The sequence below is a fragment of the Lissotriton helveticus genome, chromosome 2_1 (genome assembly GCF_964261635.1).
Source record: "Lissotriton helveticus chromosome 2_1, aLisHel1.1, whole genome shotgun sequence".
Classification (NCBI taxonomy): Eukaryota; Metazoa; Chordata; class Amphibia; order Caudata; family Salamandridae; genus Lissotriton; species Lissotriton helveticus.
In genome coordinates, this window is record NC_136059.1 from 934,913,526 (window position 1) to 934,941,200 (window position 27,675).

Below are 27,675 nucleotides of genomic sequence, written 5' to 3' on the forward strand. Positions count from 1 at the left end.
CAGTTTCAACTTTTGTTACTTTCCAAGCTTCGTTGTAAGCAGCGTATATACCGGCGTATATGAAACGTTTTTGACGCTGTTTGCGAGGTCCCAGTATGAAATCTCGCAAGTCAACACCGTCTTTAAGTAAAGTCAAGTGTTGCTTCATTTAAGCCAGTGTGGATTTCTGTAGCCATTCAAGGCATAATTTCCCTACACTGTATGTTGTAACTATCCCTGGATGTTGTCTCTGGGAGTATCTAGGGTCTGGCCTGGTCTGTGTAAACCCCTGTGTTTTGTTCAGGAATCTATCTTGACAGGTATTAGAGTCTGTGGGCCAGATCAACCATTTTTTCCAATCAGGATTTGTTCTGTTTTGGTGTAAAATATGGGATACGTCTATCTCCACATCTGTATTGCTATTACTATCAGGTATGGGCTTTGGAATAGACGGTTCATTTAAGTCTTTTATCATGGCTAAACCAAGACAGGTTGTTTGCTGAATTGTGTCATTCAGGAATATTATCTGTTCTGGGATCATGCAGGCTCTAAATAGTGCTTCTAGACCTTGTACCTGCCAGTCTTTTGAACCCCAAATGGTTTTTGTTTCAATGTTGTTTTTCCAAAATTCAAAACCAAATGTAGACATTTTGTCATACAATTTTTCAGAATAAATCAATTTAGTATTAGTCAACATTGTTTTCATTCCTGTCTTAGTTTAACATTTTAAAATAAAACGTTTCTGGATCACTGATGTTAAACCCTGAGAAGTATTGGAATTTCTCATAAAATGTTTTCGAGCTGCCTTTTGGCGGAGTTGGACAATGTTCCCATTGGTTGTAAGTTAAAACATTTCTAGGTTGAGCAGTTTTATGCAAATAGTGATGACCATAGTGGTTAAAACAGTACATTTCTTCATAGTTCGATGAACCCTGTAAATAATCATGTTCTGTAAATTTTGCTGACATTACTAAATCTGACATCATATTATTAATATTTTCAAAGTCCCAATCATCAGAGAAAGTACTTGGTGTCACAAAGTCACTTAAGGAAACCTTAAATTGATGTGGATATTTCAAGAGCTCAATCGGGCCATAGATTTCATAATCCGTTTTGTCCCATGCTACCCCACCGGGTATTGGATTGGCTGTGAGGTTCACTGATGACAGTTCTCTTTTCTCGATGTGAGAGGATCTGTGAGGCTTTAGGACCAAGTTGATGTTCTGACTTGCTGTGTCCATTGTACTATATTTTCCATCAATGAATCTACCCAAACATAAAACCATGATGAGCCAAAGTAGGAGGAAAAGTACACCTAACACATTCCAAAATTCAATCCATGGTGAAATCAGATATGTTTCTTTTAGTTGGTGAAAAAGTTCAGTCATTTTTTCTTTGAAAGTTTTTGTTGCTGGCGTTTCTTCATGCTCGCTTGGATATTCAGAAAAGTCATCGAAATTGATGAAGTAGTCAGATGCAGTTCTGTCAATTGTTGGAATTGCTTCCGGATTTTCATTTGTCTTTGGATCTTTCTTTGTTTCATTAACAATTAACATAGTCTGATGCTACATTGTTGTAGACAGGTGTTTCTTGACGAACTGTTGCAATTTGGGTTTCAAGAGGCACAAGTTCCATGGCTTTGTTGCATAGTCCTTTTTTGTTCACTGCAGGTTTATCAAATGTGATTAGTCTCTCAGTTTGAACCTCTTGGATTGTAGCAAGATTTGGTCTTCTGCTATTTCTTGGGAGTCCACTGGGCCTACTACTTAATATTGGCTACATGATTGTGGTTTTACCAGGTCGATGGATACAACTCTGTTCTCCTTTTTACCAGCAAGGGGCGGTAGTACCACTGATCTTGTTCCGCTGACAGCTAAGACAGGAACTGCTTTTCTGTAAGAAGGCCCAAATTCCTTCTTCACCGCGATCTTCTCTCTGACTAGATCCCCAATCTTTGGAATCCAGACAGGTCTTGCTGGGACAGGTGGTTTTTCTTCAGTGGTCGTTGGCTTTAACTTTATGTTACTTAGATTTCTTCTTGTTTCATTTAAGTCCTGAAAAACAGCCAAACGGCTGTTTGATATCACAGGCTTTTTCTTTCACCACTGAAGTGTGACAATCTAAGTCCTGAATGTGCATTCTAGTGCCTAACAATAGTTCGTAAGGAGTGATACCTTTTAGAGAATTTCTTGGCAGATTGTTAAGACTATGTTGGACACTTGTTAGATGTTTGACCCACCCATCACCCGAACCTAATACCCACGCCGTTATAGAGTGCTTTATGTCCAGGTTTTTCTTTCCACTACCGCATTTCCCTCAGGATGGAAGGGAGAAGAGTACCACAATGCAATGCCCATGCTGATCATGGCCTCTTTGTAGGCTCGACAGCTAAACGTGGGACCCTGGTCAGAATGTAGCATGCCAATTGCGTATGTGCCGATAAAGACTCGCAAATCTTTTATAACAGTTCTGGCGTCAGCCGAGCGCTGGGGCCTACATCTTAATTGAATCTAGTCTTAATAATTATGGGAACGTATTTCTCCGGCTGGATTTCTGCGTATAGATAGCCTTATGCTTTCTAAAAGAGGTGTCCTGGCAGTAGTCTGGTCCGGTTCACAACTGCGATCTCGGTTGCAGTCTGGACAATCCATTGCAAATTTGTATTTTTGCAGGCTCATCCCCGGCCACCAGTATTCTGATTGTAATTCTTTTAGAGATTTTATGATCTCTTGGTGCCTTTGACCCTGTCCCATGTGTGCTTCTTGAATCAAGTAAGCCCTCCGGTTCGTGTTTGGAATTACTCTATCCCCCACTCCAGGGATTTGAGCAAAAGGAACGGAGTTTGCATCAATTATGTATGTATTACTGAGTAGATAGTTGAGAGGTAATGCTGCATAGTCGCCTTATAATGAGGCTTTTACCGCCAGCATGGTTTCTCTGTCTATGTGTTTTTTAGAATGCTTTTTTGTGGCTATGGAAGCCGGTTGAACCGCTGCCGCTGTGGCTCTGTTAGCCAATGAATTCCCTGCAACGTGAACGCCATCACGTTAATGACTCAGTGTATGTATCACGTGAGTCTGTTGTAGTTCTTTCTGCAAAAGAACTACTTGTTCCCAAAGTTTTTTATGCTTTATTGTGGCACCTGTGTCATCTTTGTAACCATTTTTGATCCAAGTCTGCATGTCATTATTGTAAAACTTGACGCTGTAATGCGAATCGCACACTATTAGTGTGGGGAATTCGCGATCGGCATTTTCAAGCGCCATCTTTAAAGATCTTATTTCAGCTCGCTGAGCTGTACAGTTTCTGAGTGATTCAGTTTTTGTTATTAACAGTCTGAATTTACCTAAGTGCCAGCGACCTTTAACACTCGCGCACGCTGCATTGTTGGATTTTTTATCTACATCGTAGTGTTGTGCAAATCTGTCCATGTAGATTACACATGTGTACTGTTCGAGAGGCGGAATTTCGATTGGCAGAGGATATTCTTGTTCGTATTCTAGATCTTCTAGTTTTTCATTTTCGGATCAAAAGCGTATTTCATGTCTTCTGCAGCAAGAGAATTTTCCCATTGTATCCATTTTGGATCTACTGCCACAGCATTTAGATTGCGTGGACTTGTTAATGCCTCAAGGGCTGATTCTGCTGTCAAAACAGATATGTTTCTCCCTTGGACTAGGGCTCTTTCTTTTGCTACAGCAGTTTGAATCGCAGTTAGGATTTTTTCAGTTGAACTGAATTTCATTTCAGCTTGTGTGTACTAGTGTGATTTGTAAGCTATTGGTACCGTTTCTCCCTCATTAGAGGTCAGGTACGTGAATCCGCATCTTCCTGGGATGATTCGGATTACAAGGTTGCGTACGTTTTCGCGTGTTTGCAATTTTGTTTTAGTTAACATGTTTGTTTGTAATGATCTTAATATTTCTGTGTGTTTCTGAGTCCAATTGATTGGTTTGAAATCAGGTTTAATTAATTCGTAGAGAGGTTTAACCCTCTCTGCATAATTTAGAATGTATGTTCTTCCGAAATTCAGAAAACCTAGTATTGATTGTAAATTCTTCAGCGTTTCTTGGAGCTTGGAGTACAGCACACTTCTCTAAGAAGTGGTCTGCTAGGCTTTTGCCTTCACTTGATAATTCATATCCTAAAAACAGGACAGTTAGATGAGCAATTCGTGATTTTTTAAAGTTGAATTTGTACCCTTCAGCTGCGAACCCAAGTATTATGGTGTTCACTCTTTTTAAGTGAGTCTCCAGGTCATCGTCTGTGAGATAGATGTCATCGACATAAGATAATGCCTCATCATCATATATTTGTAGTAACTCTGTTACCCTTGCTGAGAATATTCCTGGGCTGTTCTTGAATCCCTCTGGGAGTTGACAGAATTGTTTTTGTGACCCCATTATTGAGAAAGCGGTCAAATACCTACTTTCAGGTGCAATGTTTTGACAAAAGAATCCATTAGAGATATCTAATGTCGTTTTATATTTTTTGCGCACGATGTTATTCATTAGTGCTGCACTGTGTGAGTTTTGTACTGCAAATGTTTTGCAACAGGAGGTTAAGTGTCTGTAGTCCAAAACTAGACGATATGAATCGTCTGGCTTGGAGACAGGAAACAAAGGATTGTACATTTTGAGGTGCATGTTTCAATCACCCCCTGATATTCAAGTTGATCTAAGATCTCCCTGACTTGCTTTTTAGCTTCTTGTTTAACTGGGTACTGCCTTTGTGCAGTAGGTTGATTTTTTAACTGGATTTTGTGGGGAGGAGAATCCTCATCCCATCCTACATGATTTTTGTATAATGCAGGGGCTTGGGCTACTGCCAATATTCTTGCAAATGTATATTTTTTATGAATTGGAATATGATTTGAGAAGGCAGGCATAATCATTTCTTCGCCATGTGGGCACTCCCTGACAAACTCTGGTGGCCAGTCTTTTTCTGCTAGAAGGATGTCATAGCCCTTCGAAAGGTTATCCCAAAAGAGACCCCTTACTTTCCTAGTTTTGTCCCCCTCTATACGCAATGTTATTTCGTATAATTTATGAGGTTTGCTAACTCTGGTGTCTGCAGTTTCCACTTGAATGTATTCATTCGTGTCCACTGTCTCCAGAAGATTCATCAGGATCTTGCGAGCTATGGTTACTTCTGCTGCGCTGTCTAGCATTGTCTGGGCCCACTCTCCGTTTTTCAGTTGTGTCCTCAGTATCCTCTGCATGTTTTATTCTAATACTAGCTGCCTTCTTTGGAAATTGTAATTTTTTACTTTGGTGAGCAGGTTCCTTGTCTTTGGACTTGACGTGCTCTTCTTTGTGTTCTGACCATCCTCTTCTTTCCGATTTCTGTGAGGAAGTCTGAAAAGATCAAGAGGGACGTGTATCAATATCTTGATATCTATCAGATTTTCTCAATTTATCCCCATCTCTAAGGTTGTATCTTTTCTCAGAGGCCTCCCTCTGGGGAGACTTGCCTCCTCATCCTGGAGATCTATCTCTCCGTTGAGGAGACCTTCCTCTGGACTGGAATCGTTTTTCTCTGGGAGTGGATTGTTTATTACCATCCCAACTCTTTTTTGGAGTGTTTAGATTATTTTTAATAAAAGTTTTTTTCAGGATTTTCAGTTAGTTGAGGTTTTACTGGTTTCCCACCCAAACTATCTCTACCTAGTTCTTCATAGGATTTTTCTATGATTCTGGCAAGTTCAAAAGGTTGTTCTGCTATATCTGTTTCTTTCAATTTTTGGCGGATCGCCAAAGATGCTGCTTCTCCCTTTATGTTGGCTAATAATATAGCTGAGACTTGCTTAATGTCTTTCAGTAATTTCATACCTAGAGTTAAAGCAGGTTCTGGGCCGTAATAATTTTCTCAGTTTCTCAGTTTGAACCTCTTGGATTGTAGCAAGATTTGGTCTTCTGCTATTTCTTGGGAGTCCACTGGGCCTACTACTTAATATTGGCTACATGATTGTGGTTTTACCAGGTCGATGGATACAACTCTGTTCTCCTTTTTACCAGCAAGGGGCGGTAGTACCACTGATCTTGTTCCGCTGACAGCTAAGAACGGAACTGCTTTTCTGTAAGAAGGCCCAAATTCCTTCTTCACCGCGATCTTGTCTCTGACTAGATCCCCAATCTTTGGAATCCAGACAGGTCTTGCTGGGACAGGTGGTTTTTCTTCAGTGGTCGTTGGCTTTAACTTTATGTTACTTAGATTTCTTCTTGTTTCATTTAAGTCCTGAAAAACAGCCAAACGGCTGTTTGATATCACAGGCTTTTTCTTTCACCACTGAAGTGTGACAATCTAAGTCCTGAATGTGCATTCTAGTGCCTAACAATAGTTCGTAAGGAGTGATACCTTTTAGAGAATTTCTTGGCAGATTGTTAAGACTACGTTGGACACTTGTTAGATGTTTGACCCACCCATCACCCGAACCTAATACCCACGCCGTTATAGAGTGCTTTATGTCCAGGTTTTTCTTTCCACTACCGCATTTCCCTCAGGATGGAAGGGAGAAGAGTACCACAATGCAATGCCCATGCTGATCATGGCCTCTTTGTAGGCTCGACAGCTAAACGTGGGACCCTGGTCAGAATGTAGCATGCCAATTGTGTATCTGCCGATAAAGACTCGCAAATCTTTTATAACAGTTCTGGCGTCAGCCGAGCACTGGGGCCTACATCTTAATTGAATCTAGTCTTAATAATTATGGGAACGTATTTCTCCGGCTGGATTTCTGCGTATAGATAGCCTTATGCTTTCTAAAAGAGGTGTCCTGGCAGAAGTCTGGTCCGGTTCACAACTGCGATCTCGGTTGCAGTCTGGACAATCCATTGCAAATTTGTAATTTTGCAGGCTCATCCCCGGCCACCAGTATTCTGATTGTAATTCTTTTAGAGATTTTATGATCTCTTGGTGCCTTTGACCCTGTCCCATGTGTGCTTCTTGAATCAAGTAAGCCCTCCGGTTCGTGTTTGGAATTACTCTATCCCCCCACTCCAGGGATTTGAGCAAAAGGAACGGAGTTTGCATCAATTATGTATGTATTACTGAGTAGATAGTTGAGAGGTAATGCTGCATAGTCGCCTTATAATGAGGCTTTTACCGCCAGCATGGTTTCTCTGTCTATGTGTTTTTTAGAATGCTTTTTTGTGGCTATGGAAGCCGGTTGAACCGCTGCCGCTGTGGCTCTGTTAGCCAATGAATTCCCTGCAACGTGAACGCCATCACGTTAATGACTCAGTGTATGTATCACGTGAGTCTGTTGTAGTTCTTTCTGCAAAAGAACTACTTGTTCCCAAAGTTTTTTATGCTTTATTGTGGCACCTGTGTCATCTTTGTAACCATTTTTGATCCAAGTCTGCATGTCATTATTGTAAAACTTGACGCTGTAATGCGAATCGCACACTATTAGTGTGGGGAATTCGCGATCTGCATTTTCAAGCGCCATCTTTAAAGATCTTATTTCAGCTCGCTGAGCTGTACAGTTTCTGAGTGATTCAGTTTTTGTTATTAACGGTCTGAATTTACCTAAGTGCCAGCGACTTTTAACACTCGCGCACGCTGCATTGTTGGATTTTTTATCTACATCGTAGTGTTGTGCAAATCTGTCCATGTAGATTACACATGTGTACTGTTCGAGAGGCGGAATTTCGATTGGCAGAGGATATTCTTGTTCGTATTCTAGATCTTCTAGTTTTTCATTTTCGGATCAAAAGCGTATTTCATGTCTTCTGCAGCAAGAGAATTTTCCCATTGTATCCATTTTGGATCTAATGCCACAGCATTTAGATTGCGTGGACTTGTTAATGCCTCAAGGGCTGATTCTGCTGTCAAAACAGATATGTTTCTCCCTTGGACTAGGGCTCTTTCTTTTGCTACAGCAGTTTGAACCGCAGTTAGGATTTTTTCAGTTGAACTGAATTTCATTTCAGCTTGTGTGTACTAGTGTGATTTGTAAGCTATTGGTACCGTTTCTCCCTCATTAGAGGTCAGGTACGTGAATCCGCATCTTCCTGGGATGATTCGGATTACAAGGTTGCGTACGTTTTCGCGTGTTTGCAATTTTGTTTTAGTTAACATGTTTGTTTGTAATGATCTTAATATTTCTGTGTGTTTCTGAGTCCAATTGATTGGTTTGAAATCAGGTTTAATTAATTCGTAGAGAGGTTTAACCCTCTCTGCATAATTTAGAATGTATGTTCTTCCGAAATTCAGAAAACCTAGTATTGATTGTAAATTCTTCAGCGTTTCTTGGAGCTTGGAGTACAGCACACTTCTCTAAGAAGTGGTCTGCTAGGCTTTTGCCTTCACTTGATAATTCATATCCTAAAAACAGGACAGTTAGATGAGCAATTCGTGATTTTTTAAAGTTGAATTTGTACCCTTCAGCTGCGAACCCAAGTATTATGGTGTTCACTCTTTTTAAGTGAGTCTCCAGGTCATCGTCTGTGAGATAGATGTCATCGACATAAGATAATGCCTCATCATCATATATTTGTAGTAACTCTGTTACCCTTGCTGAGAATATTCCTGGGCTGTTCTTGAATCCCTCTGGGAGTTGACAGAATTGTTTTTGTGACCCCATTATTGAGAAAGCGGTCAAATACCTACTTTCAGGTGCAATGTTTTGACAAAAGAATCCATTAGAGATATCTAATGTCGTTTTATATTTTTTGCGCACGATGTTATTCATTAGTGCTGCACTGTGTGAGTTTTGTACTGCAAATGTTTTGCAACAGGAGGTTAAGTGTCTGTAGTCCAAAACTAGACGATATGAATCGTCTGGCTTGGAGACAGGAAACAAAGGATTGTACATTTTGAGGTGCATGTTTCAATCACCCCCTGATATTCAAGTTGATCTAAGATCTCCCTGACTTGCTTTTTAGCTTCTTGTTTAACTGGGTACTGCCTTTGTGCAGTAGGTTGATTTTTTAACTGGATTTTGTGGGGAGGAGAATCCTCATCCCATCCTACATGATTTTTATATAATGCAGGGGCTTGGGCTACTGCCAATATTCTTGCAAATGTATATTTTTTATGAATTGGAATATGATTTGAGAAGGCAGGCATAATCATTTCTTCGCCATGTGGGCACTCCCTGACAAACTCTGGTGGCCAGTCTTTTTCTGCTAGAAGGATGTCATAGCCCTTCGAAAGGTTATCCCAAAAGAGACCCCTTACTTTCCTAGTTTTGTCCCCCTCTATACGCAATGTTATTTCGTATAATTTATGAGGTTTGCTAACTCTGGTGTCTGCAGTTTCCACTTGAATGTATTCATTCGTGTCCACTGTCTCCAGAAGATTCATCAGGATCTTGCGAGCTATGGTTACTTCTGCTGCGCGGTCTAGCATTGTCTGGGCCCACTCTCCGTTTTTCAGTTGTGTCCTCAGTATCCTCTGCATGTTTTATTCTAATACTAGCTGCCTTCTTTGGAAATTGTAATTTTTTACTTTGGTGAGCAGGTTCCTTGTCTTTGGACTTGACGTGCTCTTCTTTGTGTTCTGACCATCCTCTTCTTTCCGATTTCTGTGAGGAAGTCTGAAAAGATCAAGAGGGACGTGTATCAATATCTTGATATCTATCAGATTTTCTCAATTTATCCCCATCTCTAAGGTTGTATCTTTTCTCAGAGGCCTCCCTCTGGGGAGACTTGCCTCCTCATCCTGGAGATCTATCTCTCCGTTGAGGAGACCTTCCTCTGGACTGGAATCGTTTTTCTCTGGGAGTGGATTGTTTATTACCATCCCAACTCTTTTTTGGAGTGTTTAGATTATTTTTAATAAATGTTTTTTTCAGGATTTTCAGTTAGTTGAGGTTTTACTGGTTTCCCACCCAAACTATCTCTACCTAGTTCTTCATAGGATTTTTCTATGATTCTGGCAAGTTCAAAAGGTTGTTCTGCTATATCTGTTTCTTTCAATTTTTGGCGGATCGCCAAAGATGCTGCTTCTCCCTTTATGTTGGCTAATAATATAGCTGAGACTTGCTTAATGTCTTTCAGTAATTTCATACCTAGAGTTAAAGCAGGTTCTGGGCCGTAATAATTTTGAATCTGTCTTAGTACATCTGGTATAACCGCCATGGATGGAACACCATGTGTTTTTGTGTAAATTGAAGCAAAGACTATGCCCCAAGTGTCACAGTCCTCCACATGTGGTGCGATCCCCATTGGAAGGCAGATAGTCAGAATTCTGTGTTTCTCCTGAGGTGTAGTATCAGGAAATACTGCCTCTATTTGAGTGATTTTTTGAGCTAACCAGAATGGAATTTGTTCCCGTTTTGCGGGTATTTTGCCAATGGCTGATTGTATATTCTGTGGTGTGATTTTATTTGTGTTCCCCTGGTGAGGGGTGGTGTGTGGAATTTGTATTGCTGGTTGGACTGTTGAAGTCCGCATGACATATTGGACCAATTATCTATGTATTTTAATTAGTAGTTTTAGCTGAGCTAAAAGTTCCCGGTCTGACATTTTTTCAATGTCTGAATGTGGTGTGTATCTGGCTAGAACCGGCCACGTGGCTCCTGGTCTACCTAGTGGACCGAGCCTGATGATGTGATTTTGATGTTTTAGGGCGCCATTAAACCAGAGCAGGTGCTCTTGGTAAGTTAGTGGGATTTAAACGTCCTCGAAAGGAGCGTATTCATCCGGAGGTTCCTCTATTTTGTAATAGTGGAAGTCTTGTGTCACAGCGTTTGCTGCTGGAAAATGTATCCATGAATAGAATACCTTGGTCTGCCGACATTCATGGGCCTCTACCACAAATATGACTGTACCACCTCTTGATGATAGTCCATTTTCTATAAGTTTAAGAGTTATAGTTCTTCTTACATTGACCGGAATGATTATAGCATTCGGGTCATTCTGTTGGAGAGTTGTGTTATCTAACAACAGTTGAGACGCTAAAGCATCTCTTTCTTCGTCACCTTCCGGTATTTTACTGACAGAAAGTTATTTTTGCTTTGCAGAGCAAGTTTCAAGGAAACAAAGATTAGGTGCACAATATTTTGGAACACTGTATCCTTCAACGTTGAATAAACCAAAGACTAATACATAGGAATCTCTTCCTACTAAGTTCCGGTGGATATTAACCTTTTACCCACTCCAGACGTCTATTGGAGTTTTTACGGGAAAAGGGGACTGTGTGAAAAAGCACGACTGAGTTACTCTAATGTCTTGCGTTAGATTATCGCCTTACCAAACATTGGGCGCCATGTAGTGTAGTTCCTATATTCCCAATAGGCTCTACGCATTGGAATAACATAAACAGCAGTTTAGACCTAGGACTGAGGTCATCTAGGTCTCTACTGACTATGTTAGACTTAATTAGTTTTGCCAGCTACCTCAGAGGTCACTAGAAACTTTCTCGAATGTTCAGGAAAGAGTTAACTCTCCTGATTTAGACAAGAAGGGATTAGTTTCTGACAACAGCATAAACATGACAACTTTGCTCCCCCCAGAATAAGGAGTATATCTCCAGAGTTGTGTGAAAACAATAGACAGCTATTTCACTCAGTCAATCGTGCGTACTTAGTTTCACCAGAGTGCAGAGAAATAGAGAGACGGGCGTTTTCAATAAAAAGGTGTTATTTATTGAGCAGTCTTCTTTCTCATGCAAGAGAAATGAATTGCCACAATTGCAATACTTATCATGAAGTAAAGTGCGTACAGTAAAAGTATTGATATGGTTTCTTAGCCATATGATACTTTAAAATGGATAAAATATATACATACATAAAAACATTGACTAACGTACTCAACTGGTGCTTCTAAGATACGCCTACCCCGGTGTACCTGACCTAAGCCTAATACTTGGGAAGGAGTAAAAAAGTTGCAGTTTAAGTTAAGTTGGTTTTTGCCAAGAATCTGAATCAAGAATTCTCTTAAGGGTTTAGTCAGCTCCGTACCTTGGTTCTAGAATGAAGGAGGTCTTGTATCTCTTTCTCAGGACTCGATCTCCCAGCAACCCGCAAGGGTGACTGGAAACACCAGAGCTGGATTTTCTCGGCTGGAGAAAAAGACAGCGTCTCTCTCAGTGCGTCAAAATGGGAGGGTCGGCTTCCTTCGGCTCTCGCATCAGCTGGGCGACGGGCAAGTAGATAGCCGCTCTGCTCCAAACCACCGTGTGTTTGCTTAAGGCATATTTATACCTGAAAGGTGCCGGGTTTGACGTAAGGTTGGACATAAGACGTCACTAAGAACTAACAGTTCTTTCTGGACTCCAGGAGTTCTTGTGCAAATCAAAACAAAAGCAGGGGGATTTCCCGGGCTGCTGGAGGCTTGGTTTGTTTAAAGAACGAGTTGTACTTTCTAGGAGTCTATGGGAGTAGCCTTGCCGTATTTGGACTGGATTGGCTATTACTAAATATGGATATGATTCTTATGCCTTTATAAGGATATTATTTGTTATAACCACATAAGAGCATAAATCGGGAATATCGAATTAGGGTCCTAGATAGAATCACAACAGGATCAATGCCAGATCATCAGACATCCAATTCACTATGATGTACCACAGAGACACGATAAGCTTGCTTGACATATATCTCAAGGTAGAAGACTCCAAGCTATACACCACTGTTTACAGGAAGCCTACAGAGAGTAACACATTACTCAAATATGATTCTCATCATCCTAGGAATCTAAGGGACAATCTCCCGTATGGACACTTTTTGAGGATGAGACGAAGCTGCTTGCGCAGGACTGATTTCTTTCAAGAGACAAGCACTTTGCTTGAAAACCTAGGCAAAAGAGGTTATCCCAGATGCCTCTTCTAAGGGCGAGGAAAAGGGCATGGTATTGCCCCATGGAGAATTTGCTGGAAATCAAATCCAAAGAAGACACTGGGAACAAACTTGTCTGCATGACTTCTTTCAATACTAAGAGCAATGCAAAAAAAAGAATTGTTATAAAATACTGGAATTTGGTTGCCACTGAAATTGACACACACGAGAAACCACTCTTTGCTTTCAGAAGGAACAAAAACATCTGTGTCTATGTGGTGAGTTCATTCTTGAAAACTGAGAAGAATACCGACATTTGCACTCAACTGAATCTCCCACCACTTGTGGGGCATTTTAAGTGTGGGCTGTGTCAGGCCTGTGAACTTATCACGGGAAGGCAGGAACTTTGACCACTCGGGTCATACATACTAACCCTGGGTGTAGTTGAAGTAGTAGCGCTACGCGTAGCTATGCAAAGTGCACTTCTCACTACACACGCTACGTGTAGCTACGTGAACTGCGTAGTGCAGTAGGGAAAATGGTGTTTGCACGGATTGCATAGTGCTGTATGCTTGTCTGCACTGTGCAATCATTGCAAACGGTATCTTGCACAGTGCAAGCAGTCGTTTTCTGCGGCTCGAGTAGATTTGTACTCGAGCAGCAGCTTTCTTAACTTGGACTGGTAGTTTCAGATCGCGAGTGGTCACGAGCATACGCAAGCACTCGCAATGAGAAACCTGACCTCCCCGCGTTGAGAATCTCACCTGGAGGTTTATTTTCCACTCTCGCGATCGGTGCACTACAGAGTATGTTTTTTACTAGCCACGTTCTTATTTCATCAAAGAATGCACGCCTAGGAGTACTTCTCAAAAGAACATGTGCCACTGGTTCAATGATGCTTGTAAAACTGCTTGCCGACATCTCTGTGAAGCAATTAGGTTGAAAAATCCATTGAGTGTTCGGACAGCTAGGACAGCATATAGGAAGGCCCAGTTGAAGGCAAAAAAGGAATGGGATGAAAACAGATTGCAGGATCTTAGATCGGCCTGTGCCAATAACAATTCTCAACGGTTCTGGAATCTGGTAAAATGGGGCAGGAGGGGCTGCCGTCCCCAGCCACAGAATCATGTAGCCCAGGACCAGTGGGTAATTCATTTTGAATCCCAGTAGACACACAGGCCTGAAGAAGCAAACGCCAAAGCACTCCCTCAAAATTATTACCATTACAAGGTCTTTACTGCAGCTGACGTTGATGTGGCCCTTAATACAATTACGGGGGGGCAAGGCACCGAGCATCGACGGCATTCCTGCTATTTTCCTCCACAATAAGTCTTGGGGGAACAGGGAAATCTTGACTTTGGCTAATGCGATTGCCTGTGGGGCTCCTGTCCCTGATTCCTGGAGAGGGGCAGAGATTATTCCATTATACAAAAAGGGTGGACAAGTCCCTCCCAGGGAACTATAGGCCTATCAGCCTAATCGACTCTATCCAAAAGACAGTAGCTCGATTGGTGCTAGACAAGGTCCAAGACTGGATACAGGAACAAGAATCTCACCCCCGCTACAGGCAGGCTTTCAGAACCACATCAGCATGATCTACCATGTTACGCAAGGGAAGCATGTATATACATCTATAGAGAAGGGCTTTTGAAGGCCAGGGAATGTAGGCGCTCAGCTGTGTAACGCAACTTGTTGTTTAAAAGAAATATTAGGATGGTGCTACTGGGAGAGGGGATGAGCCCTATAACCCCTCAATACCGTGTGGGGAGAGGTTCTCACACTAACATAATGTACATCCAAGTCCAGGCACACATCAGAGTAAATAAGCAGTATGTATAGTCGCTACACAATTAGTGCAAAATAAATTAAACGATCAGGCGACAATTAAGGAAATGTTGCTTTGTCTTTAATTCAGTGTTCCATTCGACCAAAACAAAACCAGCCGACACATGTTTCGTCGAATGTGGCAATAGATCCGCAACTTCCTCAGGGCTGGGAACGATACAAAGGATGTATATGATACACTTTACACGTAAAATGGAAAGCGTACATGTTCATATTTCTGTGTGAAACATTGCTACCAGTGGAAACCCTATTCACCGAAAGATGGTGCTAGAACAAGTTAGAATTCCAAAGCTTCGACATTCAACATGAACTATGTGGCTTTGGGAAAAACAGTCCCTAGAATGTGACAAGGCCAATAGTGCCTGTGAAATAACATGCAAACACACAATTCCTACATATTAACACCTGGCGTTTGCAGGTCCTTACTATTTTGGCAAAATTTAACAAGACAGATAGTGCTCTTTCATAATGGTAAAATTAAAAATTCCTAAAGAGGATAGTGCTGAATCAGTTTTGAAATACAACCTTATAGACAAACAGAGATAGCTTTGTACCTGAATGTAAAAGATCAAGGTCTTTGTAATCTAGAGAAATGTAGAAGAAAAATAATAGAGAGAGAAAAGTAGGATAAACAAGGTGCGGAAGAGAAAATGGGGAATTATAGTTATCAAGGGTTCCTAAATTAAAGCAAAACAAAGGGAAGTTGCAAAACAGGGAGGGTGCTTACCGCGCTGCCTGTGATAATTCCAAACCGGCTGGGCTATATCCTTAAAGTAGTAATTATCAATGTACGAAAAATGTCTGAGGAAAAAAGGGGGAAACAGGAAATAAAATAAAAACAGGGATGCTGATGGTAAAGAAAAGATCTAATTATTACGTGCTCTCAAATTGCATGACGTGCGCAAACAGTAGAAAAGTGCCACTGCCGGTAAGGCGATTAAGGCTATGTAAGGTAGAGAAGACCACAAACACTGTACGTGAGTGTGATTCGTGGGTACCATCACAAACGATACGGAGAACTTGAGATATATAGTTAGAGGGACCGAAATTCAATCTTAAATATCAAAAAAGAAACATCCCAATATGTAAGAACCATATCCTGATCTTAGGGATAGAGGTACCCAAGTATCATGGTGAAGGGTAAAAAGCGAGATCTCAGTGCCACGTTAAGGTGTATATCCTCCTAACAAAAGTGAAACAGTGCTGTTTGTGAAAAACAAACCTTGTAAATCTAAGAGAGCATTTTAATCAAGGACTATCATGATTTTAAAAAAGTTCTGTGACAAAGTTCGACATCCAAGTGAAATGGATTGAAGAGAGTTTGGTACCTGTTTGGAATTAATATTCTGAAGCGGATGCCGTGAGGGTGCAGAGCGTCAGACAGTAGTTGCGCTAAGCAAAGATCTGAAAGAAATCTATAAAGCAGAAGTGTGGCGGTAAATCATCTCTATTCTCTAAACAACAAAGATATATGAGCCGACGTAGTTATTACCTGATGCGAGTATGCTAAGGTCTGCCTCATAGGTGATCACTGTGTTCCGGATACGTGATCTTCAAAACTGGAAGTCATTTTATAAGGCTTGTCAATTGAAGGACAAGAACAGTAGTCTGATAAGTGGAAAGCAAAGCCGGAAGTGTGGAAACTTGAGAAGGGCTATCGAAGTCGGCATGAAGTGTAACTTTATTGACACAGAGTCAAGATAACAAAATGTTCATAATCACAATTGAAGAAAATATATGTTTGTGGAGGTATGCAACCAGAGTATGTTTGCACAATCTCAGTATCGCCTCAGTAGAGTCTTCAACAGGAATTAATGATCTGAATTGGTGGTAGTGGAAACTCTTATTCCTCAGGAAAAGAAGGAAAGAAAATGTAAATAAGGAGGTAAAACGGAGAGACAAAAAGAGAGGATGGTGTGAGGGCCAACAGGACACATACATTTCTGTTGGCCACGTCAGAGGTTACAACAATAAGGGAGAACTGTACTGGTATGTGAATGTATCACAAAATCAAATATCAGTGGAGTCCAAATAATACATTCGCAAATTCACGGAAAAGTGGCGTCAACATTTTACATTCAAAATAACATAAAATAAACATAGTAGAGAAAACATATTTTAGAAACAGTTTCGGAACGCAATCTGCAAAGATTTCAATGGTATCGTAAAGCACCATGTGATTTAGTTATATGGTAAAATACAGCAAGTCTAAGATAAGTATCACCTATAAATTACATGATTCTCAGAGAAGTATCACACGTAAATTACATGGTTCAAAAGTACAATTGGCTATAGTATATAGTTGCTAATCTGGGACATTTGCACAGAATCGATTGCAATGAATATTGATGTCTGAACAAAAATAAGTTAAAATGTTCTGCCAGTTCAGTAGTTAGTTATCCCTTAGGTTAGGCATTACCATGTATTGCAATACTTGGAGTCTAACACGTAACATGTCATGTTGGATGCATTATACATATATCATGAGGGTGTTTTACTATTGTATGTCAATGGCACTGAGGTAACCACTGTGCTGTGCTGCCTGCAATGACCAAGTGTGTGCAAGGCAGTCTCAATCACTGGTTGGGAAAAGCATATATATATTAAGGAACATACTCCACTGAGTTCACAGCATTATGCCTGATTTAGTTCTGTTGGTGTCAGGCTAGATGATTCAGTGTGGAAGTGTATTAATATGTTCCTTAGTCATCACCAAGGAAATATTGCATTTCGTGATTGCAGTTAAGCCCATGCTCTACGGTCCGAAGTCGCATGATGCACAGTGCTTCAGTGCGTCTTAGTTTAAGCTCTCTGGTACCTCCCCGTATATTTGGTTGGGTCACATCACTACCAAAAAATGAGATGCGTTTGTGAGTACCTTTTGAAAGACAGGCTGCAGTGTGTAGGGCTACTGGGTATCTAGCATCTTGTTGGTGGATTGCTCTGATGTGTTCGGTAATACTGTCGTTCAATGCTCTGATAGTGCTGCCCACATAGGATTTGCCACATACACATTCAATTATATAAACAACAAACTTAGAGTTGCAATTAATATTGTGTCTGATGTCATATCGCTTTGTGTTGTCAAAATTCGTGAAACTCTTGGTGCCATGTTTGGTCCATCAGCATATACTACAGCACCCACGTTTGTAGAAACCAATGGTGTGAGGTCTAAGTCATGTAGAGTTATCCGTACATGCCGGAACAGTTGACTAAGTCTATTTCTTAGTGTCCTGCCTTTTCTGAAGGTGATTTGTGGGTGGTTCGTGATGAAGGCAGAAAGTGATTTGTCTGATTGTAAAATGCCCCAATGTCTTGTAAAGCTTTTCCTGACTAGATGGTGCAGATCATTGAAATCTGTAATCATTCTTACTGGAGGGAGTTGCTCCTGGATATGGGAACCAGTGTGTAGAGTGTCTGACCTGTTGACCTTGGCCACTCTTTCTTCAGCTTTCCTAATCATGTGTGAATTGTATTGTCTTTTATTAAATCTTCGCTTCATGTGTGAATTGTATTGTCTTTTATTAAATCTTCACTTCATGTCTGTAAAGCAGGTTTGGAAGTCCCTGTCATCACTGCAGTTCCTCCTGGCTCTTAAAAACTCAACATAGGTAATGACTCTAATCTGATGGGAAGGGTGAGAGCTGTCTGCATGCAAAATTGCATTGCAAGATGTTTCTTTACGAAACAATCTGCTGTGTAGTTGGTCGTCTTTGGTGTACAATTCTTGGTCCAAAAAAGTAACCTTTGAAGTGCTAAATTAAAATTTCAAGGTGAATCTCATGTCTAAAGAGTTGCTATTCAAGTATGTATGGAAATGGTGTAACACGTCCTGTGTTTCTCCAAAATATGATCAAATCAATCCACTGTGCACCCTTCGTGCCCAAAATCCAATCAGCTTCTAGTGTACCCATAAAAAGATTCGCAAACGACTGTGAAAATTTGGAATCCATTACAACACCCCTGGTTTGTCTGTACCCGTGTTTATCAAATAAAAAAAAGTTGTTGTTAAGGACGATTTCCATAATTGAAACCAACATGTTAGTATGTTCCCATTGAGTGGCGGTCTATTCTGTAATAGTTTAGTGACTGCAAGTGGCCCTCTGTCTGGTTTAATGCTAGTATATAGGGATACTACATCTAGAGTGGCCAGTATAGTTCCAGGCTGCCATTGTAAATTGGATAGTAGGCTCAGAATATGTTTTGTGTCCTGGATGTAGGCGGGTAGATTTTGCACCATTGGTCCCAGAAAAAGGTCAATGTATTCCGCTAACCTCTCAGTAGAGCCTCCCATCCCTGATACAATCGGTCTCCCAGGAGGGAAAGGGAGGTGTTTGTGAACCTTGGGGAGAGTGTAAAGCCAAGGACATGTAGGTCTGAAAACTTTAAAATAAAGAAATTCCTCTTCATTAAGTAGGCCAGCACTATGCCACGTTGTCAGATGTTGGTTGATCTCTATCGTGAGAGGACATATAGGGTTGTAAGAGAGTGATTCGTAACATGTGGTATCATTAAGTTGGGACATGATCTCTTGTGTTTAATCCACATGGTTCATGACCACAACATTCCCTCCCTTATCAGCTTCTCTGATTAGAATTTCCTGATCCATACTCAATGTTTTGAGAGCAGAACGTTCTCCTCTTGCTAGGTTATATTTGTATTTAAAAGATTTTCTAGTGCATTTTGTGTCGTGTTTATCGATGTCTTCTTGCACCCATTTTTAAAAGTTATCGATGGAGTTACCACCCGGGAGAGTGGGTATCCATTTAGATTTAGACTTGAGACCACTCACTATACTGAAATCTGATTCTATGTTTAGTTCCTCAAGGAGTAGCTCCATGTCGTAGGGTGCTTGTTCCATGTCCGTAAGTGAAAGACGTTATGCCGCTTTAATGTCATTAATAGTCAAAACATCAGACCCACAATCAATAGGGATGTTTGTCGCATTTTTATTAACAGATTGGTTACAGGCATATATGCTGCCTTTGTTGACCTTAAGTCAGCTTTTGACCTAGTTTCCCACAGTAAACTTTGGGGTGTTTTGAAGGATCTAGGGATACCTCCTAAACTGCTCTCCCTAATAGCGCACCTTAATGAAGACAACTTTGCCCAAATGCGCTGGGGTAGACAGGGGAATGTCACCAGTCCCTTTCCCGTAGCGAAGAGAGTACACCAAGGATGCGTATTGGCTCCTATCCTATTTTCCCTTTTTATTAATGGGATTGCTGAGTTTTTATTATTGGTTGCTACAGATGCTCCAGTCCTTGCAGGCTCTCCAATTCCAATTTTAATGTTCGCCAATGATACATTGATCATTTCTAAAATCCCCTACTGGATTACAGCAAGCTCTAACTCTGTTTGAAAAATGTTGCTCCCTACGGGCCTAGAGATCAATGTGGCGAAAACGTAATTCATGATTTTTAACCAACACAGATATTTTAAAGGAAGCATATGTTCAGATAAGAAGCCACTAGAACAAGCAAATGCATTCACCTATCTAGGGGTCATCCTACAAAAAGATATCAGATGGGGGCACCAGATTGACACTGCTTCGTTAAAACGTCGGCAATTATCAGGGGCCATACAACGTGCACTTAATGCCTCCCTGACAAAGCCAGTTAGCCTGGTCTTACACATTTATAATATGAAAGTGGTCAGGTCAGTGCTATGTGCTAGGTTTTTGAGAAATATCGCCAACCTCCCCCAAAGTACTCCTGCCCTTCCACTATTAAAAGATCTAGGCAGGAAAGCATAGGCTGATCTAGCAAGGCTGCGTCCCATCTTGTACTGGTAGCGAATATGGTGTAACTTAAAACTCTCACCATAAGCAGCAGCCCATAAAGATGTAATCATGTCAGATCAGTTTCATAAGATCAGCTGGCTGAGAGCAGTTAGAGCTTCCCTGGCGAGTATTGGTATGTCTGAGTTTTGGGCCAATCCATTGTGTTGCCAATTCCCCTCTAAAGAGATTAGAAAAGAAAGATATTGGGAATTGGTTTACCACAACAGTCTCAGAGATAGTGGTAGGTTCACCGTTAACCTTGGGCAAGTCTTGAACAGAACTGCAACGTCATTCCCTTCGATTGGAAGTTGTACTTCCAATTCAAAGTGGGAACCCTACCATCAAGAACTTATACAGCTAAATGGGCCAAATCAAGCAATAATAACTGTCCCTTTTGCAATGCAGTGGATGAGTCCTATGCCCACGTACTGTTTGTCTGTCCTGCCTATTCTGGCACCAGCAAAGCGTGGCTGACTACTATTTGTAGGAACTTGAGCACTGGAAAGAGTAATACCGCTCTAAGAATATTGTGTACTGACACATTGCCATGTATTACAATAGCAGTAGCCAAGTTCCTAAGCAGAATGTGGATAATCAGATCCCGTACCACAGATGTTACATGTAAATCTACCAATCTTATCAGACTGAGTGTTTCAGATACATTTCAGTGGTGATGTCTGAAATCAAGTTTTCCTAGCCGTTCTTTTTGTCATTATGGATCTTAATACTAATATGATGTGCATACTTTTTTGACCTGATAATGTTTTAACTTGATTCAAATTTGTTGTATGAAATTTGAATGTTTTATTCTATGAATTCATGGTATTCTATTATTGTAAATCTATTTTTGTCCTATGTGTGATTTGCTTTTATGGCATAAACTGTTGAATAAAGCTTTTCAAATTGGGTCATGTTTATAGAAACGTGCATCAAACATACCTTGCTGTAGGTCCTAACTCATGGGCCATTTTGTTCCCCTGTGAATGTATATGGTAAACTATTCATAGGCCCCAGTCACTCCTGTGTCTATAGGACAGGACTGTTTGTAGGACCCACTGACATAGATATCTCCAACCTTCCACATTAATGAAGGGTAACAGAGGTCAAGCTGGCCGGCACGGTTTAATCAAAGTGACCAAATCCCAACTATTCTTCCTAATCCGTACCACCACGAGCGGGTGATGCATATGCATCTTTCTAGGGAATTGTTTTGTCCCATTCTGTGCTGTGGTAGAAATGATTTGGTTCATAGCTGAGCTCCTACATTCTTTTGGCTCTATATGAGGCAACAGGGGTTAAGATGGCCGCGACGGTTCCACTCTTGACCATGTGACACTGTCACTTGATGTAATCACCGTTCCACAGAATTAGGAATTACCAGCCGTGGCTCGCATAACCATGAGCCGATGATAGCCATGCGTCTATCTAGAAAATGCATTTCTCTGACTTGGGGATGCGGTAGTAATCATCCGGTGCACCGCCTTGCTCCAATATTCACATATACTCTGATGGGGCACCAGAGGATAAGATGGCCGCCACTTTAGCAATCAAGGATGGCAGACCTCGTATGGCCATGTGACATCGTCACATGTTCTCTCAGCAATCCATTTAATCAGGTAACACCAGCTGCGGCACACTTGACCGTGAGCTGTCGAGAGACATGCGAGTATCTAGGTAGGTAGACTATGACTGTTGTTGTTGGGTTGTGGGGCTATAGGAGCATGTCGTTTTGCACCGCTGCCCTCTTAGTATCTTGAATTAATTTTATGTTCATATTGCCTCCAGAATTTCAGGAAGTTTGGGAAGCAAGTATTAATGGACTTTGGCATCAACACATGGCAATCTTTAAGGACTGATTACTGCTAATATTTTGAACTCACTACCCCCTGGAGGCCGACGAACACATCCAGAGGGGTGAGTTTCTAAGACCTTACATTGAGGGATCATCTTTGGGAGCCCATGTGTGGACTTGTTTTATTTAAGGTAGAGGAGTACACTTAGTCTTTCCCTCTCACTACAGGTACACAGCTAAAGTTTGAACTGCTGTTTATCTTCATTGTTGGAGACTGACCGGTAAGTACATGTATACATGCAGCAATTGCACAGAATAGTAGTTGTAGACATGTAGGGATGCAAATAGTAACTGGCACTCTCACCATTTTGCAGAATAAGAACTCCTTTTGGGCTCGGAGGAGCCAATAAATTTAATCTTGTGAATTCCCAACCACCAAGGGTGAGTACCCGAAGAACATGGCGGCTCACACAGTGTAAATCTTTTTCATTCCACACCATACTAATAATAGGAATTTCATTTTCCTTTGAATAGGCTGTCGTACTTCCTTCTTTTGTCATGAAGAAGACCCTACTTGACGTATCTACAAACACATATTTATACAAGGTTGAAACGTCAACGTACAACCATCTCATGTCCTGGCTCACTATAGCAATTAATTTAAGAAATAGGACTAGTTAAAGTGTAAGACCTGAAAAGGATGGAGAATTTATGTTATTGTCTTGTTTATTGTTTGAATTTGAAAGGTCACCTATTTGCACTATATGTCACCACAGTCACCCATTGAATTGTCTTTGTATTTGTTATTGTGTTTTCTTTGTCAGACAGCCCCCATTGTTATTATTTCTTTGTATAAAATTGTTCACACAATAGGCGAGAAAAATCGAAAAACAAAACAAATAAGTTAATAAATATATATTTTTGAGAAAACTTATTGAGGTGTGGAAAACTTACTGAGGTGTGGTACATTTATAAAAGTCTAGTACAAATCACTATTGATTGTGAAAGAAATAATCAGGTTCCGAACCAGTACCCGTGGTACTTACCCAACAGAACCACTTGTAGCTTTATAACTATTAACTCAGGTTCCGAGGGAGACAGGGTGACCCCATTGATCTTAATGATCAGGCAGGAGGGGCAGTAGCAGCACAATGGATGGCGAAGGCCAGGTAGAAGAGGAAGTGGCACCTCATTGGCTCTTAGAGGGTAGGAGGGAGAGGGCAGTGGAATGCACATGGACAATGGAGGGCAGGGGAGCAGGACAGTGATAGCAACCTAACCCATCAGGGCAAGTGGTAGGGGCAGTGGCAGCACAATTGACCACGCAGGGCTGGAGTAAGAAGATTCTAGAAGGGGAATGGATTCAGACGATGGAAGATGGAGGAGGGGCATGGGCGGGATGCAAGCTGGATATGTAGGTCAGGCAGGAGGGGCAGTGGCAGCACAATGAACTGTACAGGGCATGCAGAAGGGGCATTGGCAGCTCATTGGACCTTGAAAGGCAAGAGGGAGTGGGCAGGGGCACGCACACAGACCACAGAGGGCCGGGAAGCAGGGCCGGGACATCAAACTAAGCACAGTGGGTAAGCAAGAGGGGCAGTGGCTGCACATTGGACCATGCATGGCAGGAGGGAGGGTACATGGACTTGTACAACAGAGGGCAGGGTGGAGGTGGGTAGGAGTGGCCTGATAAGCACGGACAGCAACCAGGAGGAGCAGTAGCAACATAAAAGACAACACAAGGCAGGAGGGAGAAGGCAGGGGCAGACTCAGACAACAGAGTGCATGGAGGAGGGGGCAGTGGCAACAAGCTGACCACAGAGGAAAGGTCTGCAGGGGAAGCACAATGGTCCATGGAGAGCAAGAGTCCTTCACACAGAGAACAAAGGGCAGGGAGAAGAGGACAGGCGCAGGGCAGAAAGCTGGTCACATACGTCGGATCACCATTGACAAGTGAAGCACCATGGACCATGGTGGGCAGACGAGAGGAGAAAGGAGCTCACAAAGAATGGACGACAGTGATGAGGTGTACAGGGGCAGCAAGCTGATGATGGGAGGGCAGGAGGTTGGGGCCAGTGCACGCAGATGATGAACAGAGGACAAACAAGAGGGAAGCAGGGGCATGGCCAGCAGGCTGACTACGGAGGGCAGGCTGTGGTGGGTTGGCCACCAGCAGTGGGGGAGCCTGTTCAAATCCCCAGGTGCGAATGACCAGTGGAGGTATGATAATATGATCTTCCCTAAAATTAATAATCCCAGAACTTCACTAAAAAAAGCAAAGGGTAAATAGTAGGTATGGTATTGTGATCGTCTCTAACATAAAAAACTCTACAACTTTACTGAAAAAAATCAAAGGTTAAAGTAGTGCTATAGGTAGGCGTGGTAAGAAGATATTACCTTACATTACAAACCCTCGAAACTCATTAAAAAAGCAAAGGTAAAGGAATAGTTGGGTGTTGAAAAAAGTTAATCACAAAGTCATTATTTAACCCCGATGAGTATGTACTACAATAAATTGGAGCATCTCAATCATAGGTTACCACTGTTAAAATTGCCACTACTATCTTGCAATATCTTTATCATGTCAATACTGTGCAATGCTTTAAGGTGAACCATAAACTAAGTTACTACGCAAACAAAATGTAAATATTACAACAAAAAGAAAGTTCAAGAATAAGCAAAATCTGAAACTAAGCACACATACGACAGCACAAGTAACAAAACAAAATTCATTTAATCAGAGTGAAGTGTATTTAGCTTGTGTTAGAAATGGGATTCCTGGTTGGCTGAGGAAAGCACCCAGGTCAAGCAGGAACTACCACTTTAGTGAGGGTAAGATAGATGCACAATAAAATAACCTGTGCTCACCCTCTGGAATCTTGGAGAGAAGTCAGTCTTATCTACAAAAGCAATGTGTAAAGTATTTGTGCTACACACACAGTAACATAGCAAAATACATTTTACACAGGTAAAAAATGTAGCTTTAATTTTGAGACATAAACAAGAACAAAATGACAAAAATCCAATAAGTAGAACCGGAGTTAGGAATTTTTGAAGAACAAATTAAAAACAGTGCTTATTCTATTCTATTCGAAGACATTTTTAGAGTGCATGGCTACACAGACGAGCCTCTCAGCGCTAACCAGCTTCAGTTACTTCTAAAAAGATTTGATTTAATCAAACCGGACTGTTTTTACCAGTTTCCTAAATTTTGCTTCGGATTCCGTTTTCCTTAAGTGCAGAGGGAGTGTGTTCCAGAGATAGGGGCCAGGAAGGCAAAGGACTTTAAAATGTAAGTCAACAGCACTAGATCGCGATAGACCAGGGTAAATCGAAAGTTTAGGCAGACGGCAATGAAGCACAGGTCGGATACAGTTCGAAACAGATCCCGCTGACGTTTTACCATCTCAAGTTGAGTAAAGTGCTGCATTCGCGGGTGAGACGCTCGTCGTGAGCAAGTAGGGTGTTGCTAGTGATGATCCTGGGGGACGAAGAGTTGGCCGGGTGTTGCGAATGGCATACGGGCCCTCGCTGTTGCGGGCAGTGATGCTTGCTGTGTGAGGATACAATGCTGCTGCAGCTCGCTCTGATCCTGCGAGCAAGCGGCACAGTCCCAGTGTGAACAAGCCTGTTCATGATCGCGAAGATCCCTAAAGCTTGATTTTAGGGACCCAGGAGCTGTAGATGATAAAAGCAGCTGCTGAAACCAGTTCTGAGGCCCAAAACTTGGAGGAGGCACTTTAGACAAGGATAGGACTCACAGAAGACAGAGTCCAGCAGCACCAGCGGAATTGTAGTAAGTCTTTTGTGTCCCTGACACTTCAAAATGTAGGAGGGAAGCCAGAAAGCCCAGGGAGATCACTTGGAGGGAAGGAAGAGTCCATCTCTCCTTCCAGCAGAGTCTGGGAGTAGCAGGCAGCAGGGCAACAAGCAGAAAAGCAGTCATTTCAGTAAAGAAGTAAGCAGAGTTCTTTGAGAAGCTCAGCAGTCCTTCTGTAGTAGGTTCAGTTCAAGATTTAGAAGTGTTTGATTTGTGGAGGTCAGAGACCCAGTACTTATACCCAAAGTACCATTGATGTAGGTGGTGACTTCAAAAGGACTCTCTGAAGTGCACAAGGATTCCTTTCAGCCCAGTCCTGTTTGCCAGGCTAAGCCTGGGGGGAGGGGGGGGGCATTAATCAGTGCTGGGACAGGACACAGCCTACAACGATGTAAGCATGAGCCACCTCTCCCCTTTCCTGCCTAGGAAGACTCATCAGAATCCAGATAAGTGCTCAGATTGCATATGAGCCTTGCATTCCTGTGTGTGTTTGTGGCTGTCTAGAGGGTATGCACAAAGCATAGCTGTCACCCAACCCAGACGTGTATTGGAAACAGGCTGTCAGGCACAAAGAACAGTAAGAACAGAGGAGTGTCCACTTTCTAAAAATGGAATTTCCAAACCAGTAAGGTTCAATCCAACTCCACCAGTAAGGATAATTTATCATTACCATTCCAAACATATCGAAAATGTAAAAGCTTCTCCTCTCTGATTTAGAATTCCAGGTTTAAAGTATATTAACCCCTTCGGGGCTGATGACGAGCTGAGCTCGTCATGAGCGTAACGTGCCCTACGCTGATGACGAGCTGAGCTCGTCACGTAACGCAGGTTTTTTAAAAACGCAGCGCGCAGCGGGACAACCGCTAGCGCGCATGCGGTTAAGGAATTCCCAATGCTAGCCAATGAGAGGGGTAGGCCTCACAGTAGTGAAAACGGAAATAGGCTGTTTGTCACTACCAGGACACGCAAAACATACAAGTACATGTCCTACCGTTTACTTACATGGCACCCTACCCTTAGGGTTACTTAGGGCCTACCTTAGGGGTGATATATATAATAAAAGGGGAGTTTAAGGCTTGGCAAGTAGTTTTAAATGCCAGGTCAAAGTGGCAGCAAACTGCATACAGAGACAATGCAGTTGCAGGCCTGAGACAAGTTTGAAAGCTTTCTTCTGTGGGTGGCACAAACAGTGCTGCATCCCACTAGTAGCATTTGAAGTAAAGGCCCTAAGTACATGGTACACCAGTTTACAAGGGACTTACCAGTACAACAAATATGTCAATAACGCGCACATAACGTCATGTTTAGGGGAGAAGCACATGCACTTTAGCACTGGTTATCAGTGGAAAAGTGCTCAGAGTCATAAAGCCAACAAAAACAGAGCGGTAAATATAGTTGTCCCAGCATCATACACACTTTGAGCAGGTTTTTTTTTTATATTCACAAAACACAAGTCATGAGAGAAGGAGGAAAATGTGTCACCAATGTTATTTAATCACATTGACTTCTTTTGATACACTCCCATTTGGAAAGGATCTACTTTGGTTAATAGGAACCGTGCACACTACGCATTAACATGGAGTAAGTGTGCAGCCCTGACAATTGTTTTCAACTCATGCCAACCTACTCTACTTGAGATTAACTGTCACCTTTATTCTTTAAGGTGATTGCTCACTCTTTGCCTACTTTCGAAAACTACGGAGAACTAAGGAACTCCCCTTCTTCACAACTGA

At 41.7% G+C, this 27,675-nt stretch overlaps 1 protein-coding gene and 1 long non-coding RNA gene across 3 annotated transcripts in view; both read left to right on the plus strand.

Annotated features, from left to right (window-relative positions):
- LOC144819549 (uncharacterized) overlaps positions 1–22,401 on the plus strand; it is a 115,248-nt gene extending 92,847 nt beyond the window's left edge. The window contains exons 2-3 of the long non-coding RNA XR_013607439.1: positions 22,116–22,244; positions 22,351–22,401. This is a non-coding gene — a long non-coding RNA (uncharacterized LOC144819549). The remainder of the gene's footprint in view (positions 1–22,115; positions 22,245–22,350) is intronic.
- LOC144819548 (protein FAM240B-like) overlaps positions 1–27,675 on the plus strand; it is a 251,421-nt gene that overhangs the window by 149,883 nt on the left and 73,863 nt on the right. The gene's annotated exons all lie outside the window — the stretch shown is intronic.